Source organism: Myotis daubentonii, chromosome 16 (genome assembly GCF_963259705.1).
Source record: "Myotis daubentonii chromosome 16, mMyoDau2.1, whole genome shotgun sequence".
Lineage (NCBI taxonomy): Eukaryota > Metazoa > Chordata > Mammalia > Chiroptera > Vespertilionidae > Myotis > Myotis daubentonii.
Genome location: NC_081855.1, coordinates 37,430,230 through 37,451,314, shown reverse-complemented (window position 1 = coordinate 37,451,314; position 21,085 = coordinate 37,430,230). Strand labels below are relative to the sequence as shown.

The following is a 21,085-nucleotide window of genomic DNA, read 5'->3' as shown; positions in this document are numbered from 1 at the left end:
TTGTTGCTCCTGCCTCTGGGCCTTCACACAAGCAGTTGCCTCTGTTTAAAATGGCCTCCATCCTGTTCTAGAAAGTAACAGTGGTGATAGTAACAGTGACAACAATAGCTGATACAGCTTCATATGGACCCAGGCGTGGCCTTTGAGTGTGTGTACATTCCTAGTATTTCTCTTGTACAGTGATTGCAGGTTTTCTTCTCTCACCCAGCTAGCTAGTCTTTAAGTTCTTTGAGAGTAAGGGCTGTGTCTTATCTTTTATTATCATTGCTTGCTCTCTGATGACACTTAGTAAATGTGTAACAATAGTCTGAGGACTGCTTTGCCCAATCTGTGGAGTACATCTTTAGGGAGGGGACAGTGGAAAAGCTGAGTTAGTTACATCCATTCACCAATCCTGACTTTACCCTTTGGAACTATAGGATCCAGTTTGTGCAGTGTAGCTTGGAATAAGGCAAGAAGGTGTTTGTTTGTATTTTAATAATCTTCCATTGAATAATGAAGGGCATAGGTGTTTTTGCTTTCTTAGTGAGGACCTGTTTTTTGACAACCCAGTGTCATCTGGTACCTACAATATTTTCACATTAGTTAGAATAAAGTATAGGGAAATGGATATTAATTAGGTTTGTGATGTTCCAAGCAGGTAGTATATTTGGCAGTGAACTGATGGTAGAATTCCTTGTGAAATTAGTTTTTATACATTAGTGATCAGGTGTCCCCTCTCTCCTTCTCCATCACAGATGTGTTAAGTATGAGTTTAGACACATAACATTTTATCTTTTATCACTGTGTGTTTGTAGCAACAGTCTAGAACAGCCATGGGCAAACTACGGCTCGCGGGCCGGATCCAGCCCGTTTGAAATGAATAAAACTAAAAAAAAAAATAGACCGTACCCTTTTATGTAATGATGTTTACTTTGAATATATATTAGTTCACACAAACACTCCATCCATGCTTTTGTTCCGGCCCTCCGGTCCAGTTTAAGAACCCATTGTGGCCCTCGAGTCAAAAAGTTTGCCCACCCCTGGTCTAGAAAATGGACAAGATTGTAATTGTAAACTATTGTTTTTTTAAATCTAGGTCTTGATCATGGTAGCAAATTTTTGGCCAGCAGGGTGAGCTAAAGTCACTAATATGTGTCTCTCCTCAACTGGTTTTCGAAGTTTGTCACAGCCAAAAGAAAGAAAAGCCTTACTGACAAAGAATATGATCAGAGTTCACAAAGAAGAAATATGGTCGTTACCTTGTTGCCAATAGAATTTGCAATCCCTCCCTCTATTTTGCATAGAACATCATATTGTCTTTAGGGAACATTTTATAGTTATTCAAAAATTCTTTTTTGACTGGAAGCTATGAATCCTTTAGGTACAATTTAGATTTTTTAAAAATACATATATTTTTATTGATATCAAAGAGGAAAGGAGAGGGAGAGAGATAGAAACATCAATGATGAGAGAGAATCATTGATCAGCTGCCTCTTACTGGGGATAGAGCCTACAACCCAGGCAGGTGCTCTCAATCAGAATTGAACCTGGGACCTTTCAGTCTGCAGGCCAACGCTTTATCCACCGAGCCAAACCGGCTAGGGCACAATTTAGATGTTTTTTTCTGTAAATGCCTTACTTTTCATTTGTGCATGCTTAACACCTGTCACTTCCCTGCCTGCAGTATTTTAGCCTCTTGTATCTCAGTATGTCTTCAAAGTAAAATAGAGTAAGAATTAGAAGGCTTGACCTTATGTTGAGTTGAAATGTGCATCTCTGCAGTTTCCACTTTGGGCCTAATTTGTCTATACAGGAACTGCGTAGAGCAACTACTCTAGTTTCTCTTTTGCTCCACAGCCCTTCTGCTATTTAGACAACTTTCATGCTTGCCAAAGTATTCTCTAAGCTGAAGAAAAACCACCTAGTTTTTCCAAATGTCTCTCATTAGTGTACTTAAAAATCCTTTTCACCTCATTTCTCTTATTTTTCACTATCAGGGAACTCATCATTACATTTACAAAATGGAGAATTCTCTGTATATCTCTCATGTAATTTATTAAACTAAATAGAGCATTTCTAAAACAATACCTAGAGATCAATCTTCTGCTTATATTTCTTTATTTGGGAAAATGCCATGTATCCACCCATTAATTTTCTGTCTAAATCATGCTCTGTCTCTGGTAAATATTTTCAATTTTGGGGTCACTCAGGTTTTTATAGATCTTATCAAGGCTTTTATGAAAGCCCACATAAATTATATTCACGTACTTACTTTTTCCTCAGAAAATTTGGGTAGACTGGTGTGGTGAGATTTTCTCTTTTAGAAGCCCTGTCTTTTTCTCAGAAGATTATTCAAGCCACTATGTCTTCTGATCTCTACTAGAGATTTGCCAATTTGACTGATTTGAAGCTCACAGCCAGAGCCCTTCTCTTGAATAGATGGGAGTTTTTGTTCATTTTGTTCAGTAGACCTTTATTGAATGCCTGAGTATGCAGGAGTAAAGCCAGAAGCTGGGTAAATGTTGATAAAGGACACAGATCCGGATTCTATCCTCCTACCTAGGTCTATAGGAGCTCACTCCCCCTCATGTGACTGTCCGCAGTAGGTTTCTCCGTGAAATTTTTTAATGTTATACTTAAGTTCTTTTAAAATTCAGAGAATGCTTTGGGACTCCATAACTACCTAATAGCTAACTTATTAGTTTGGAAGCATCTTGTTTATTGAGTGATGAATTTGATTCCCTGTCCCTGATTTGTATATTTTAAGAATAATTTAGTAATAGGGTATTCTTTCTCCTATCTTCTTCAGTAAATATTTAAGCAAAAAAAAAAAAAAAATCAAGCAAATTAAAGTTGGGCCTATCAGCTGTCTTGCTTTTATCACTGTTTATACCCTACTTATCAAATGACTCATCCAGTAATTATTTGGCATCTGGATTTTTTATTTTTGGTGCTGAAACCCAGGATCATCTGGCTTTTTATATACTTAAGCTTCCTCTTGTGGCTTTGTATTTTCTTGCAATGTTTTAATTGTTTTGTCTACATAGGTCTTAGTGCTCCTGATCAGTTACAATTTATGGTGTTTTATTACTTTTCTGCATTTTTGTTTATCTTAACTATTTTGAGAAAAGTTGTTTTCCTCCTCCTCTCCTGCCCGCCCCCCACATCCCTCCTCCATCCCCACACTACTTAGCAATTCAAAACTTATGGTTGAGCACCTGACTTTTTTATTTCTTGCATGGAGTATTTTATTTTATTTTATTTTATTTATTTATTTATTTATTTATTTATTTTTTTGCATGGAGTATTTTAAACTCCAACTCTAAGCTTTGTATTACACATTTGCTTTTTAAACATAATTTTAATTTTATCTAACTAAAGTCTAGATTTTCTTTCTTAAAATTGGGTAACCATATATTACATTTTTAGTTTTTCCTGACTTACAGAATGTTGGTTATGCATTTTTTGTTTTTTAAAAAAATATATTTTTATTGATTTCAGAGAAGAAGGGAGAGGGAGAGAGAGATGGAAACATCAATGATGAGAATCATTGATCGGCTGCCTCCTGCAGGCCCCTACTGGGGATCGAGCCCACAACCTAGGCATGTGCCCTTGACTGGAATTGAACCCGGGATCCTTCAGTCCCCAGGCCAAGGCTCTATCCACAGAGCCAAACCAGCCAGGGCGGTTATGCGTTTTTTATGTCTATTACTAGTAAGTCATATATGTCAGTTTCTGATTATAATTTAGTACCAAGTTCTGTTATATGCATATGTCTTAGTAGGTTCTAATTTATTTTTTGAGATGCGATTTATTTTATTATTTAAATTTTTATATCAGTTCCCTCCCAAAAAAGTTTTGGGTTGTTAAAAACATAGATTATTGAACCCTTCATTATTGTTATTGTAGTGTTTTTATGTTTTTGAATTGATGAGCTTTAAGTTCAAAGAAACCGTGATTTAAGTTAGTCAAGCTCTCTTGTTTTCTACATGAAGAAACTAAGAGCAGTAAGGTCATTTGCCCAAAGTCACATAGCTTCTTAGTGATAGAGCTAGAACTTGAATGTCAATCCAGTATTATTCATATCAGTCTAATTATTACTGGGTGCTAAACTTATACGCCAATCACATTTATATGGGACCATATGCAATCAATTGTTGATTTATGGGAGAAAAATGAAATGAACAATTTGGATTGGAAATGAGTTGACTGATCATCATATTCTTTCTTGTTTAGCACATATTCTTCCTCTCAAATCCTATATTTGTGGATCAGGGTGCCATCCTTATAATTCGGATAGTGCTGGGGATGATAATGACAAATTCTTTCTCTTTGACTACCCTTTTATAGAAGGCTTGCCAATCATCTGTTATAATTCTTCAGGGAGAGTATAATATTATTGCTTTTGTTGAAGCTTTTAAAATACTGATATATTCCAATCCTATCTCACTGAAGATAACCCTTGCATTAATAGGATTTGTGTTTTTTAAACTCTTCACTTACTGATGCCCTAGTTTTGTATCATTTCTATAGATGACTGATTGTATCAATTACATGTTGAGTCTTCCTCATTTCATTCTCACAAAGTAGAGTAACTTCAGTTTGATGAGAACCTAATCTTTTTTTTTCCTTTTTAAGTTAAAAAATGTTTTTCTTGCTCTAGCGGGTTTGGCTCAGTGGATAGATTGCCGGCCTGCGGACTGAAGGGTTCTGAGTTCGATTCTGGTCAAGGGCACGTACGTTGGTTGCAGACTCCTGGCCCTGGTAGGGGGCATGCTGGAGGCAGCCAATCCATGTGTCTCTCTCACATCAATGTTTCTATCTTTTCGTCTCCCTTCCACTCTCTCTAAAAATCAATGGAAAAAAATATCCTTGGGTGAGGATTTAAAAAAAGAGATGTTTTTCTTTATAGTAATCTATTATGCTGCAAAATTTCATTTTTGTGAATATGTATGATGTGCCAGGTATTTCCAATGTATAGTTACATTTTTTTATACCTATATTTTGAGGTATTACCAGTCCTATTTTTTATTTCTTTATATGAACAGATTTTTATTTAAAAAATTTTAAACTATGGCAAATATCAGTCTTTTCTTATATATACTGCTGGCAATGAGTTTGCAAGTATAACATAAAGGCAAATTAGTGCTCTGAGGTAATCTCTCAAAGGGAAATACTAGTAAATAGCAGAATTATGGCATGCCTTCTCCTGACATTTTCACAAGTGGTTCAGCATTTTTTTTCCAAGTGAAATTGTTTAGAAATTAAGTATTTTGAAATCATTTTTTACAGCTTTATTGAGATACATCTCATATATCATAAAATTTACCCATTTAAAATAAACATTTTTTAGTGTATTCACTTAGTTGTGCATTCATCAGCACAATCTAATTTTAGAACATTTTTAACATCCAAAAAGAAACCTTATATCTATCAGTAATCATTCCCTATTCTCTTTTGTCCCCCAGCTTCTGACAAGCACTAACCTACTTTCTGTCTCTATGATATGCCTACATTGGACATTTCATATAAATGGAATCATATAATATGTGCTCCTTTATAACTAGTTTCTTTCACTTAGCATGTTTTCAAGGCTCATCTGTGTTGTAGCATATATATCAGTACTTCATTCCTTTTTATGCCAAGTAATACTCCATTTATATGGATGTTCCCCATTTTGCTTATTCATTACTCAGTTGGTGGACATTTGGGTTTTTCCATCTTTTGGCTGTTATGAATAATGCTATAAACATTATTGTGCAAACTTTTTTTTGGATACCTTCTTAAAAATATATTTAAAAAATTGATTTTAGAGAGAAAGGTGGGGGAGAGAGAGAAAGAGACAGAGAGAGATTGATGTGAGAGATACATGGATGGGTTACCTCCTGTATGTGCCCAACTGGGGATTGAACATACAACCTAGGTATTGAACATATGACCTTGTAATGCACAGGACGACACTCCAACCAGTTGAGCTGTGTTGGCCAGGGCTGGATCCTTTTTTAAAAATATATATGTTTTTATTGATTTTATTTTAGAGAGAGAAGGGAGAGGGATAGAGAGAGAGAAACATTCATCAGCTGCCTCCTGTACACCTCCTACTGGGAATCCAGCCCCTGACCCAGGCATGTGCCCTGACCAGGAATTGAACTGTGACCTCCTGGTTCATTGGTCAACACTCAACCACTGATACACCCTGGCTGGACATTTCTACATATTTTATTCTTTTTGATGTTATTGTAAGTGGAATTTTAAAAAATCATTTTCATATTGTTCATTGTTAATGTATTGAAATACAATTGATATTTGTATAGTGATCTTGTATCCTATAACATTAATGGATTTTATTATTAGCTCTAATAATTAATTTACAGGTTCCTTAGGATTGTCCATATATAAGATAATGTCATGTACAAATAGAGGTAGTTTTACTTTTTCCTTTGTAATCTGAATGCTTTTGTTTCTTTTTCTTGTCTTATTGCCCTGGCTAGACTCTCCAGTACCATGTTGAATAGAAGTGGTGAGAGTAAACATTCTTGTTTTGTTCCTGTTCTTAGGGAGAAAAATATTCAGTCTTTCTTCATTATGATGTTAGCTGTGGATTTTTCATACATACCTTGTATCAGGTTGAGGAAATTTCCTTCAGTTCCTTGTTTGCTGTGTAATTTTGCCTTAAAAGGATGTTGGATTTTGTCACATACCTGTTTGTATTGAGGTGATTATATAGTTTTTATCCTTTATTAATATGGTGTCTTACATTAATTGATATTCAGATATTAAACCAACCTTGAATTCCTAGGATTAACCAGTTATCAAAGGTTATGTTGCTGGATTAACTTGCTAGTTTTTTTGTTGAGAATTTTTACATCTGTATCCATAAGGTATCTTGATCTATAGTTTTCTTGTAATATGTTTTTCTGGTTTTGGTATTAGGTAATAATGTGATCTTGCCACCATAGATATTCTAGGAAGTGTGACTAGTTTTTCCTCTTCCCTACATAGAAGGATTTTTTTCTTCTTTATTTTATTTTATTATTGTTGTTTTTGTAATTCTTTATTGTTGAAAGTATTACATATGTGTCCCCCCCCGTTGACCACCTCCAGCCCACCCCCACCCTTTTTTTTCTTGGTACCACAGAAGATAAAATTCAGCTATTTTATTATTTGTTGTTCTGCTACTTGAAATTAGTTCATTTGCATCTACATTCGATGGTGGGAATTAATCTGGAGTCTGGCTGAAAGTACTGAATACTGTGTTCCATTATTTTTGTCATTCTCATTCAGAAGTGAAAAAAGATTGCTGTTAAGAAAATGATATATGATAAATGAGTGACAGTGATGAGATGGACTTTAGCATTTCCTCAATTTCAGTCATGTTTTCAGTACCTTGTGGTCTCATTAATATTACTAGAGGCCCGGTGCACAAAATTTGTGCACTCAGGGGGAGGTCCCTCAGCCTGGCCTGTGCTCTCTTGCAGTCCGGGAGCACTTGGGGATGTGGGGAGGGGGCCTAAGCCACCAGTCTGACATCCTTAGCGCTGCAGCGGAGGTGGGAGAGGCTCCCGCCATCGCTGCTGCATTTGCCAGCTGTGAGCCTGGCTTCTGAATGAGCGGCGTTCCCCCTGTGGGAGCGCACTGACCACCAGGGGGCAGCTCCTGTGTTGAGTGTCTGCCCCCGGTGGTCAGTGTGCATCATAGCGACCGGTCATTCTGCCATTCAGTCGATTTGCATATTAGCCTTTTATTATATACTAGAGGCCCAGTGCACAAAAATGTGTGCACTCGGGGGGGGAGGGGGGTCCCTCAGCCCGGCCTGTGCCCTCTCGCAGTCTGGGACCCCTCGGGAGATAATGACTTGCTGGCTTAGGCCTGCTCCCGGGTGGCAGAGGGCAGGCCCAATCCCTAGGTGCAGCCCCTGGTCGGGATCAGAGGAGGGCCGACTGGGGAGTTGGGGCACTGCCCCCTGTCATGCACAGAGCAGGGCAGATTGGGAGGTTGTCATGCCACCCTCAGTCACGCTCAGGGTAGGGCTGATTGGGGGGTTGGGGCATTGCCCCCTTTCACACTCAAGGCAGGGTCAATGGGGAGGTTGCGGCGCCACCCCCTGTCACGCACAGAGCAGGGCCAATCAGGGGGTTGGGGCGCTGCCCCCTGTCACGCACAGAGCAGGGCCCATCAGGGGGGTTGGGGCTCCGTACCCTGTCACCCACAGAGCAGGGTCAGTCAGGGGGTTGGGGAGCTCCGCCCTGTCACTCACAGAGTAGGGCCGATAGGGGAGTTGGGGCACCACCCCGTCACACACAGAGCCGCAGGGAGATCAGTGGGTTTGGGCGCTGCCCCCTGTCATGCTGATCCCGGTGCCGGGAGGCCTCGGGGCTCCGCTGATCCCAGTGCTGGGAGGCATATTACCCTTTTACTATATAGGATAGAGGCCTGGTGCACGGGTGGGGGCCGGCTGGTTTGCCCTGAAGGGTGTCCTGGATCAGAGTGGGGGTCCCCACTGGGGTGCCTGGCCAGCCTGGATGAGGGGATGATGGCTGTTTGCAGCTGGTCAGAACACCCTTCAGGGTGGGGGTCCCCACTGGGGTGCCTGGCCCGCTTGGGTGAGGGGATGATGGCTGTTTGCAGCTGGTCACACACCCTTCAGGGTGGGGGTCCCCACTGGGGTGCCTGGCCAGTCTGGGTGAGGGCTGAGGGCTGTTTTCAGGCTGGTGGGTGACTGAAGCTCCCAAATGCTCCTTTTTTTCTTTTTAATTCTGGGCCAGCTTTAGCGCTGACTCCAGTTCTGAGGCCTCTGCTGCTGAAAGCAGGTATCTGGTTTGTTTGGGTTCTATAATCGAAACACTGTATCAACTCCAGCTCTGAGATCCCGGCTCGCTGAAAGCAGGTTTCTGGGGTTTTGTTTAGCTTCTATATTTGTAACTATGTTTCAAACTGCAAGCTCAGAGGCCGGCAAGGCAGGCGGGGAATGTTGGAGTCCTCCGTCACTGAAGCAAGCAAGCCTCATGTTAGTTTCAAGCTGCCTGGCTGGCAGTTAATTTGCATATCGCCCTGATTAGCCAATGGGAAGGGTAGCGGATGTACGCTAATTACCATGTTTCTCTTTTATTAGATAGGACTAGTATGTTGGGGTCCAGCCCCAGCAGGTCCAGGGGTTCCCAAAGGTGTGGACGGAGTCGGCGAAGAAGGAATGACACAGAGGCAGCGTTTAGTTGATCAGCAGCCTAGCCAGGATCTCTAGCCAAGTTCTGTCCAGGTTCTCTCACTAGGTTCTCCAGCCAGGTTCTGTGTTTTATTGTCTTATTATATCTGTATTTATACCAGTTGATTTTAATCCTATCAATTTCTATTCCAAAGGTTAGGGCGTTTCTTATCTCCATTCCAGGGAGTAAAGGTTATGTAGCTTAATCGTAATTGTTCGTAGTTAAAGTGATTAACTACCCGCCTGGCACTTAGGTAAGGGGTTTTATTCCCTCCCTAACTTCAGGGAAAAATCCCTACCTGGGGAAATGAACTTCTCGGAGAGGTGACCTTGGTTAAAACACATAGCTCTAAGAAGGGGAGCAAACATATTAAGAACAGTATGCCATATACGCCAGGTACCTTGAAACATATGCTGTGCAGATGTTTCTTCCCTGCAGCGACTGTATCAAGCAGTAAGGATGGACCAGCTTCCGGCACTAGTAGCCCTGTGCACGAATCCACGCTCCAGTAGCTTGCTACTGTCCTCCTGTAGCTCTGCCCGACCCCCCCCCCCCCCCTTGCAATCCGGGACCGCTGGCTCCTAATTGCTCGCCTGCCTGATCACCCCTAACCACTCTAACTGCCTGCCTGATTGCCCCTAACTGCCTCTGCTTGCCAGCCTGATTGCCCCCTAACTGGTCCCCTGCTGGCCTAGTCGCCCCCGAACTGGTCCCCTGCCAGCCTGGCTGCCCCCTAACTGCCCACCTGCTGGCCTGGCCGTCCCCTAACTGCCTCCCTGCCGGCCTGGCCCCCCACAACTGTCCCCCTGCTGGCCTAGTCGCCCCCTAACTGCTCCCCTGCCGGCCTGATTGCCCCTAATTGCCTCTGCCTTGGCCCCCGCCACCGTGGCTTTGTCCAGAAGGAAGTCGGACGTCCGGAAGATGTCTGGTCGACCCGGTCTAATTAGCATATTACCCTTTTATTAGTATAGAGCAGTGATGGTGAACCTTTTGAGCTCAGCGTGTCAGCATTTTGAAAAACCCTAACTTAACTCTGGTGCCATGTCACATATAGAAATTTTTTGATATTTGCAACCATAGTAAAACAAAGACTTATATTTTTGATATTTATTTTATATATTTAAATGCCATTTAACAAAGAAAAATCAACCAAAAAAGTGAGTTCGCGTGTCACCTCTGACACGCGTGTCATAGGTTTGCCATCACTGGTATAGAGGATACCCAAAGCAATTTTTACATTAGGTCTTTTCAGGTTTCATTATCTGTATGAAGGGACTATGTTCAGGGTCCCTTTTAAGCATGCATATATATCAATAGAGGTTCGGTGCACAAAATTCGTGCACTTAGGGGATCCCTCAGCCCAACCTGCACCCTCTCACAGTCCGGGAGCCCTCGGGGGATGTCTGACTGTATGTATGTATGTATTTATTCATTCATTTCAAATATGTCTTTATTGATTTTAAAGACAGAGTAAGGGAAGAGGGATAGAGAGATAGAAACATCGATGAGAAACATGTATTGGCTGCCTCCTGCATGCCTCCTACTAGAGACGAGCCCACAATCCAGGCATATGCTCTGATCAGGAATAGAACCTTGGCCTCCTGGTTCATAGGTTGATGCTCAACCACTGAGCAACAACAGCCAGGCCGGGAGAGGGTCTTGAGCTTAATAGGTACTCACTAAATTTTTTTGAATAAATGCATTTAGCCCTAACTGGTTTGGCTCAGGGGATGGAGCCTTGGCCTGCGGACTGAAAGGTCCCGGGTTCCATTCCGGTCAAGGGCATGTACCTTGGTTGTGAGTACATGCCCTTGACCGGGATGTGCTCCCTGTGTGCAGGAAGCAGCTGATCAATGTTTCTCTCTCATTGATGTTTCTACCTCTCTATCCCTCTCCCTTCCTCTCTGTAAAAAATCAATAAAATATATTTAAAAAAAATGCATTTAAAAAAAATTTTAATGTGGCTTTAGAGTTACGATTGTAAATAATTCTTTTCATGCCGGAAGCCTGTCCATCCTTGCTGCTTGACACAGTCGCTGCAGGAAAGAAACATCTGCACAGCATATGTTTCAAGGGACCTGGCGTATATAGCATACTGTTCTTAATATGTTTGCTCCCCTTAGCACTGTGTGTTTTAACCAAGGTCACCTCTCCTAGAAAGGTTGTTTCCCCAGGTAGGAATTTTTCCCTGAAGTCAGGGAGGGGATGAAACTCCTTAACTAAGTGCCAGGCGGGTAGTTAATCACTACAAACAATCATGCTTAAGCTACATAATCTTTACTCCCTGGAATGGAGATAAGAAACGCCCTAGCCTTTGTAATAGAAATTGACAGGATTAAAATCAACTGGTATAAATACGGATGCAACAAGACAATAAACAGCAGAACCTCTCTGGAGATCGAAACCAGAACTTGGCTAGAGATCCTGGCTAGGCTGCTGATCAACTGAACACTGTCTCCGTGTCCTTCCTTCTTCGCCGACTCCGTCTACGCCTTTGGGAACCCCTGGACCTGCTGGGGTTGGACCCCGGCATTTTCAGAATTGGAATGTTTTTAGGGAACTCAAATAACTTTTATGTATAGTATTATCTGAGTTTATGCATGGACACATTGTTAGCTGAAGTCTAGAGTGGGATTTGAAGTTTGAATTAGAGAAGATGTACTGACCTTTATTTTAGTCTTTCAATTATTAAACTTTGGAAAATAACTTCATTCATTCCTTATTTATTTATTTCTCTATCCTCACCTGAGGATATGTTTCTGTTAACTTTTTTAGAGAGAGAAACATCAATGTGAGAGAGAAACATGGGTCAGTTGCCTTCTGTACACACCCCGACTGGGGATGGAACCTGCAACCTAGGTATGTGCCCTGACCAAGAATCTAACCTGCAACCTTTTGGTGTATGGGATGATGCTCCAACCGAGCCACCCAGCCAGGGCTAGCTTCATTTGTTAATAATAATGATAATAGCTAAACTTATGAGGTAGGCACTATTATATCTTTTTTACAGACTAGAAACTGAGGCTTATAGGTTAAATAATTCGTAAGTGATGGAGGGACAGTAAAATCTAGGGCTATACGTTGGTTCCTATATTATACCTGTTTTCATTTTTTCAGCAAATTCTTATGAAGTGCCTCTTTTTGCAAGGCTATGGACTAGGTTCTCAGGATGCAATGGTAAATAACAAAAACAGGTTCCTGTCCTTTTGAAACTAAATGGTTTATGCTTTAGGACTTTCTCCTGAGTTATATAATAATTGCTTTTTTAAAAAGTGCAAAACAAAATAATTCCTTGTCCTTGTAAGATCAGTTTGGATGTGTGAAGTACTGAATATGTTATAGAATACTAGAGGCCCGGTGCATGCAATTCATTCACTTGGGGGGCGGTTCCCTCAGCCCAGCCTGTGCCCTCGTGCAGTCTGGGAGCCCTTGGGGGATGTTGAAAGCTGCGGGGGTGGGGGAGGCTCCCGCCACCACCGCTGTGCTTGCCAGCCATGAGCCTGGCTTCTGGCTGAGCGGCACTCCCCTTGTGGGAGCGCACTGACCACCAGGGGGCAGCTCCTGCGTTGATTGTCTGGCCCCTGGTGGTCAGTGCGCATCATAGCGACCTGCTGTTCCACTGTTCTGTCGATTTGCATATTAGCCTTTTATTATATAGGATTCTGCTCAGGAATTTCTTTCTGGCTTGTTAGAAGATATATCGTGAGTAAGTTAGAGTACCTTTTTGGAATATGTTTATTGTATAGATGAGAGTAATAAATCTGAAGTTGGAATATCCATAGTTCTTGCCTTTAAGAGGTTCTCAATCAGCTTCAGGAAGGGAGATGATTTATGAAAACAACCTCAGAGGAATTACAGAGATCATATAATCAAGAGCAGAATACCAATAGTATCAGTTACCTACATTATTGTTAAGTGAGTAAATGATAATGGTTGTGTGGTAGAACATATCTTAAGGAAAAATAAGTTTGAGGTGGATTGGGGGAGAGGAATGAACAAGGAATGATGGTAATGAGGGATGGTCCTCTTCTTTGCAGCAAGAACACAGCTAAAGACATGGATGGGTATAGAGTTGTATATAGGAAGGAAGGGCCTTTTTGAGGAATAAATAATGTTATATAAAATAAATGTTGGTTGTTACATTGTTCCTATGTAGCTGGAAGTCCAGAAGTCTTGCAGATATCAGGATTGTTTGGTATAAAGATTTAATGCTGTCACTAAAGACCAAAGTTCTTGCCAACTGTCTTCCACCTTTTGATGGTGGCATCTTCAGGCTTGCTGTAAGGTAACTAGTGGTTTGAGGTGTCATGTTTAGCAAGCACTGTCTGAGAAAGAGGGAGTGTTTCTTCCTCATCCTTAGGATTGAAGAAGCTTTTCTCACAATTCTCTTTTGGAGATCATCTGGTGGGCTTTTACGCATGTCTCATTGGCCAGGATTGGGTTCCATGCCCATTCTCAACCAATCATTGGCAAAGAGAATGGGTTTAAATGAATACATTAGGATAGAGTAGATACTGGAGAGTCAACTACAATGTCTGTTCTAACAGTTACTTGAAAAGTGAGTAGTATGTGTGTGTGTTTTTAATGTCTTGACATCCACTGTGTTTCTGGGGTAAATTTTAAGAAAACATATTTCTCTTCCTAAGATTTTTGTGTCTACTGGCTCACCTTTGAATGTCCTTATTTGTAAAACTTGGTGCCTAAGCAGAAAGAGATCTGATTTGAGTGTAAAACAGATTGACTTATTTAAGTGCCATAAGCACTGTGAACTCCTGAGCTAAGCAATGAGAGAAAGGGAAAGTTGGAATTTATTTTTCCCTAAAACGCATGTTTTGAAATGAGTATTTCCACCTTTTTCCTAATCCATTGAAAAAATGTATTTCATAACCTTGGTTATTTGGGGGCCTAATTAAATCTGGTAGTTGAGTTTTAAAGGTTGAAGCAGTAGTAAGGTTATTTTGTGGTGGGTGTCTTTGAACATAATATTTAAGTATACACTGCAAAGGGCTTTGCCTTATTTGGTGTTTTTCATTCTGCTCATTTAGATTTCAGAAGCCTCAGATTAGGGCTCTAGTTCGCCATCTATTGGTCCTGCAATTGTATGTTTAACACCCTTATGTTATACTTTGTGGAATTACTATTAGGTGGAAATATGTGTGTGTACATTTTTAATCAACAAAATATTCTTCCCCGGGATTATACATTAAAAAGCCAAAAGCAGGATCTCTTTTGGATGTGTATACAGATATGTATACATATATTAGTTTATTCTTTGTGTAATTTGACTCTGGGACTTTCTTAGATGGTTGCTTTTGATATTTGAAAACCACTATAATTGAGAGAGTGATTTTAAGAGTATACACATGGAAACTCATGGAAATATAGGTGCAAATGCTGTAAGAGCTGGTGAGTTAGTGTAACTTTGTGGGAGGACTAAAGCTGTGTTTTTTTTTTGTTCTGTTTTTTACTAGAAGTGAGGCATACCACCGGATATTGGTTCTGGTAAGCCACAAGAGTATTGAGCACTTCTCAACTTCATTTTTGGTAGTAGAGCATACTCTTCTCATCTGCTGAATATGATGATTGAATTGTTGGAAACATTTCTTTTATTCAGTCATTTAAAGTAATATTTTGATGAATCCTAGGATTCTTTTTTTATAAAAAAATCTTAATTCATCTTTTGCCAACTTTTTCTTTAGTTTTAAAGGATGATGGAATATAATTTGTATATTTGTGTAAATGTCACACTTTGCATTATATTACTGATTTTTTTAAATCTATAAAAGGTTCCACTATTTTAAGACCCTATTTTGGGAAATGAATAAAATACTGTACTAACAAACTGGTCATGAGAAATGATAAAGTGCCACTACTTTAAACCAACTCCGGTATGAAGGTGGGAAGTTTGTTTTTTGTTATGAGATTTGGGTTTTTCTACGGAGTTCTTTGTTAAACTTTTAGCATAGCAGTGAACTTCCTTTTGGTGGCGACAGGAAGCATAAATGCGCATTGTGTAATGCCATTTGCCTGTTTTGGCGGATTTGCCAAGCCATGACACCCAAAACAAGACGCGTGCTTAACGAAAACTACAGTTCCCAGCGGGCCCGGCGCTGGTGGGCCATCACTTCCCCTCTCTCTCCCGGCTTCTCCTTCCCGGGCTGGCCCGGCGCGGGCCCTGGCACGCGCTTGCGCAATGACGACGTGCGCTTTTTTTTTTTTTTTTTTAACCTGGCGGCTGCGGAGCGCAGCGCTGGGGCTAGTGGCCAGGCATGCTGCAGTGTTCGGAGGCAGGCTGCTAGGACAAAGGGCGGTAGGAAGCGCTTCAGTGGTCAAGGAGCTTCCTACCCGGTTCCGCGCGCACGTTAGTCCTGGAATAGTGTGGTACCTCGGCCGTGGCCGACAGTGCAAACAGTTCCTCGATCACGTCCCCTCGCTCCGCCGCGCCGCTGCGCTTTGCCCCTCCGCCTTGCCCCTCCTAGCCGGCGCGCGGCCCCGCCAGCCCCAGCGCGGAGGGAGTGTGACGGCGTCAGTGCCTCAGGTTAGCCTCACCTTGGCCGCAGCAGAGCCCTCTCCCGCCTGCCGCAGTGTCGCGTGCCGCCGCCGCACGTCTGGGAGCCGCTGGGGCCCTGCGCCGCGGCCTCCACAGATGGAAGCGCAGAAAGCAGCGGCCGCGGCGAGGAGCCATGACTGAGGCGGCGGCGGCGGCCGCGCCTCCTGGCGGCCCGTGGGGGCGGCGCGGCGGGCGCCCCCTGGCGGCGCGCCGGGGCGGAGCGGCCCTTCGCCGCCGCAGCCGCAGCCGGCGGAGGCGCTGCTGTCCCTCCTCCCCGTGTCCCCGGCGCTCGCCCGCTCGCTCGCTCCATTCTCCCTCCGCTTCAGATTAAAGGGGGGGAGGGAAAAGGAGCTCGGCCGCCATTTTCCCAGTGCCGCCGCCACCGCCGCCACCGCTCGGCGAACCGGCGGGAGAACCGAGCACCGTAGCAAAGCCGACTCATCTCGCCGCGGCGGCGCGGGGGGCGGCCGGAGCGCGCTCCCCGGCCTGGAAGAGACGTTCGGGGTGGCGGCCGGGGTGCGGGTTCGGGCTGCAGACGGCGCCGCTTGTTTGTGCGGGGCGGGGGGGGGCGGCTTCACCCTCTGCCCCCGCCCGCCCGCCCGCCCGGCCGGGCTGCGGTCCCCGGCCGTGCCCAGGCCCTGCCGGAGCCGAGGAAGGCCGGAGAAGGGGCCCTAAAGAGAAGAAAAAGCAGCCGCTCCTCGCCGCCGCCGCCTTCCCCTCCCCCTCCGCCTCGCCCCCCCGCCCGGAAAGTCAGGGCGGCTCCGGGCGCCGGGGGGGAGGAGAGCGGGGGCCCGGGCCGCAGCCGCTGCCGCGCGCCCCCGCCCGCCGCCGGCCCTCGGCGCCCAGGCCGGGGGCTGTTTGCAAACTGCGCCCATTTTGTGGGGCCGAATCCGCCCGGGCGACGCTCCTCCATCACGTGGTAGGTGCTGCTGCTGCTGCTCCTTTCCTCCACCTCCTCCCGCTGCCCTTTCTCCTTCTCCTCGCTCTCCCCGTGGCTCCCATTTCTCTCTCTCTTTGTTAGTAGTAACTAGAAAGGCAGGGCAGGGCAGGAAAAACCCCCGGAACTTTAAATGGCCTCTCCGGGCTTCCCCGCTGCGGGTCCGGGGCTGGGAGTCGCCCCAAGGGCGGGGGTGTGCGGGGCCCTTCCCCACCAGCTGCCGCCGCGTTCGCCAGCTTTTCCTTTGGCGTTCTATTTAAAAACGAGGCCTTAGAACACGGTTTATTCCCGTTAAAAAAACAAAACAAAAACAAACTCTGGCTTTCGCCTTGAACTTCTCGACTGCAAAAGGCCTTTCTCTGCTCGAAATACACATCTTGCGCGTTTCACGGTGTATATCACAACTCTTGATTGTTCTGTGAGATGGTTATTTGTTTCATTTATTTATTGTTTTTGTTGCCTGTAAATCGAGGTCACTTAGGTTTTCAGATCTAGTTTCTCTCAGGCGGACGTGTTGGTTTTTTTTTTAACTAAAGAGGAAGAGGCATTTATTTGCTTTTAAGTGAGTTTGGGGGGCCTGTTTTCCGGCTGACGGTCTTTTGATTCTCAGCATATAGTTTGATTGTTCTTCCATATGATAAACAGTATCCTGATGCTTTACTTAAACATCCTTTTGTTTTCCATTTTTGGGATCCCAATGTGGTGTTTTTGAGAAACATGTTACTTAACTATTGCTTATTGGATTGCCTTAGGGGAGAAGGGGTGACATGATGGCGCCACTTTAAATTGCTCTTTCCTCCTCCGTTTTCCCCCTTTATTCTAGAGGTCACTGGTGCCTTTTTTGTGACCTATTAATAAAACTACTTGAGGATATTAACAGTATAACTCTTAGGGCTAGAGTTTGGTCCCTTAAGGGTCGGTAGACTCGAATCTCAAGGTTCCCAAAGTTCCGAGAAACCTCCCTAGTCTTGCCTCGCTTCCCTCCCCTCCATTCACAATCCTGATGTTGCCATCTCCTTTGTCACGTGGCTAGCAATCATTGTGTGTTTCTTTTTTTTTTTTTTTTGGTTTGTTTTGGGATTTGTTTTTATTTTTAAATTGTAGCCCAGAAGAACCTACCCCCTCCCCATTGGAGAGAGCAAAACGTTTCAGTTGTTTTAGTTTTAGAGTCGGACAACATTTGTAAAAAACGATAAAATTACATAATCTTTGCCTTGCGTAATCATGATATAGTTATAGATTGTTACTGAACTTCGTTCTAAAGCACTTTCAAGTATGGAAAAGTAGTACATCGGGGTATGTTCTTCATATTTCAGAATAGTATAGTTGCTATTTTTCCTACTTTGGGGCCATTTAAAGTACCACTATTTACAAAGGCTTAAGTGGGTGTGTTTTCCCCTCCCCCCCTTCTATAGGCTATACTTGGTTCCTTTCCTAACAGTCTGACCAATTTAGAAATTTTCAATTGTCTGCAGGTTTGTCAGTTAAAACTATTTTTCTTATATCCTAACAACAGTAAATACTTTTGAGTAATAATTATGCTTTAGCTAAGAGTATTTCATTATATTTTTATTGTGCTTTTGATCTGGAGATTTTTTGCTTTTTATCTTAAAGTTTTAAATGAATGTCCATTTATCGATTTCTTCATATCAGTTTTCCTAATTGTGTAAATTCCTATTTTATAAAATATCAAGTATATTTCTCTGTTTTTCTATATAGGTTATTAGCCACTTTTACAATTAAAAAATGTAATTTAATAAACTTTTTAAAAAAGTAAATATGAAATGTAGTGATTCTTAAGGATGCATTGATTCTTGTTCTCTTACTAATATATTTTCAATGATATGGGCCATTTTCTTTGCTAACAGTTACATCACATCATGTGATATGTGCAGTGTGATGTGTAGTTCTAAAAATAAGGCAAGGTAAAATGCTCATTCCTTGAGGAATTTAAAAAATGTATTATAAATGTGGGATAACTGACTTATATTTCTGATTTCAATTTCCACTAGGTTTCCCCAACACAGTATGCAAATTCTTTTGACTTTAGCGTATTTGGTATATTTGTTAGTGATCTCATGTTTGGAGGTGGTTAGCTTTTTATTTCTCAAATGTTGGAGAGAAATACTAAATGTGACCAAGATTCTGAACATCTCTGTATTATGTATGGTTGGTCTCTGATGACTGCCTCATTGAAGTAAGATACATATGTAAGATAAGCATTTTGATTTGTATCTGTAGATAGTTAAAAGAATGATCAATTAAATATTGATGGACCTTTGAGGGTGGGGTGGGATGGGATTTTGGGTCCTTTTGCCTATATGAATTTATTAAAGTGAAGTATTTAGAAGTGTTCCTGCATCTTTTCTGAAAGCTTAATTCAGAACATTAGTATTTGACTGTTGTGCTTTACCAAAGTCAGGTGTTAACTTTTTGTCTGATTTTCTTTTTTCTTGCCTACACATGTTATTTCTATGGCTAAAACTGCACAGCATTCTTTGGTTGTTAAGTGACTTATCATTATCCTGTTGAGGAAAATTTTGGAAGCTAGAAAATGAGTAAGCCTTAAGTTCACTTTTGAACTTTTATCACGGTGAGAAGAAAGGAAAATAACTGTAGTACTCCATTTTTTCTTCTTCAAACACTGCCAACTCTGCCATCTTATTTGTTACACTGTAACATACATCCTCTGAATTTTATTGGGTTGGCCACAGATTTTAATTGTATTTTAAAGTGAAAGTAAATTTTAGATTTGTTCTGTTGATACAACCTTACTCATGTGACCTGTAAACATAGGGCCATGTGGTTGATGGTGTTGGTTGGAGAAGGTATTTTAGAATTTGAGTGGTGCTAGTTGGGAACTTTGTGAATAAAGCTTAGTTATCTTGTCATATTAGAAACACAATTTTTAAATGTTGTAAAAACATCATAATCATGGAGTATTTTCTAAACAATAGTCATTGAAAATTCTGTGTTTAAAGAGTAATACTTATTCCTTTTATATTTAGTCAGCTTGCTTGAAGGCTTGGTAGGATTTGTTTTTTTTCTTCTTGGTGAGGCTATTAAAACAAATTTAAGTAATTTCCTTCCTGGAGAGAGAGAGAGAGATTTAAAAAAATTTTTTTTAAATTGATCCCCCCCCCCCCCCCCCGAAAAAGATCTCTCCATTGCCTTGAGTTTGGAAAGGAGGGAACAGTGCAGATTAAGTATGTGGTCTTCATTTGATTGCCCCAGAGCAAATTTCATCATTTAGTGGTTTATTTAGAGCCCTAAAGCACCTTTTCTTTGCCTTCTTTCTCTATTTTAAGTAAACTTCTGCCTTGATTGGTTAGACCAGTGGTTCTCAACCTTCCTAATGCTGTGACCCTTTAATACAGTTCCTCATGTTGTGGTGACCCCCAATTTCATTGTTACAAATTGAACATAACTAAAGCATAGTGATTAATCTCAAAAACAATATGTAATTATATGTGTGTTTTTCGATGGTCTTAGGCGACCCCTGTGAAAGGGTCGTTTGACCCCCAAAGGGGTCGCGACCCACAGGTTGAGAACCGCTCGGTTAGACTGTTTTAAGTCTTAGGAAGTGTCTTTGCATTAGTGTACTCTTTTGCTTGATCACTTTTTGAAGTACAGTGTAGGTGTCTTAAATAAAAATGGTCCCAAACACCTGGCCTACCTACTATCTCAGTGCAGAGTATTTGGACCATGTCCTTTACCCTAAAATAGGACTTTATTTCTTGGAAATCTATATTAAGACTGGTTTTCCAGTCTGCATGTTGGTTCTGAAGATGTATTTTTAAATGATAGTTTCTATCCCTAATAATTAGTTTCTGGGCATATTAAACATTTTGTAAAAATATTCTTGCCAGAGTATAATAATTCATAACAAAATAAGGCTCTTTCAGTACTTCCCATTCTCCTAAAAACAGTGATAGGAAAGACAATATAAATTGGAAAAGACAAATACCCACTGTACTAGAGATCTCCAACATTTGAAGGCCACGAGAAGAAGGTAGGAGGTAAGTGGTATCTTTGGGTATCACTTGCAGATTGTGGGAAGAATTGTGGGTCATAGGAAAAGACCAGTTGGAAGGGTTACTATTAATTATTCAGTAATTATTTGTTTCTCCATTATGTCATGTGCCAGTCTTTTAGGATGTAGGGTAAAATATGTAGGAGAAAATAAACCAGTAGGTATAATTTACCAAAAAGACTTGACTCCAAACAGGACTGAAATTGACTTTTTTTTTTAATGTGTTATGAGGAAACTGACTTAAGAGTTTGAAGCACAGCTCATATTTATGAATGAAAAGCAGACAAACTTGGATAATCTGAAAGAAAAACTTAAAAGTTTGTATAAGAAGGTTTTAAACCTTTATGCCAAGAGACCCTCAAGGGGGAAGATCTTTTAAA

General features: G+C 41.9%; 1 protein-coding gene across 7 annotated transcripts in view; it reads left to right on the top strand.

Annotated features, from left to right (window-relative positions):
* KANSL1 (KAT8 regulatory NSL complex subunit 1) overlaps window positions 1-21,085 on the top strand; it is a 168,794-nt gene that overhangs the window by 12,878 nt on the left and 134,831 nt on the right. For 2 of the 7 annotated variants that reach the window (XM_059669849.1, XM_059669842.1), the window contains exon 1: window positions 15,973-16,654. The exons of 2 other annotated variants lie outside the window; for them this stretch is intronic. The gene's annotated coding sequence lies outside the window, so the exon portion shown is untranslated. Of the gene's footprint in view, window positions 1-15,972; window positions 16,655-21,085 lie in introns of those variants that run through there. 3 more of the 7 variants (XM_059669850.1, XM_059669847.1, XM_059669848.1) reach the window with 2 other exon arrangements.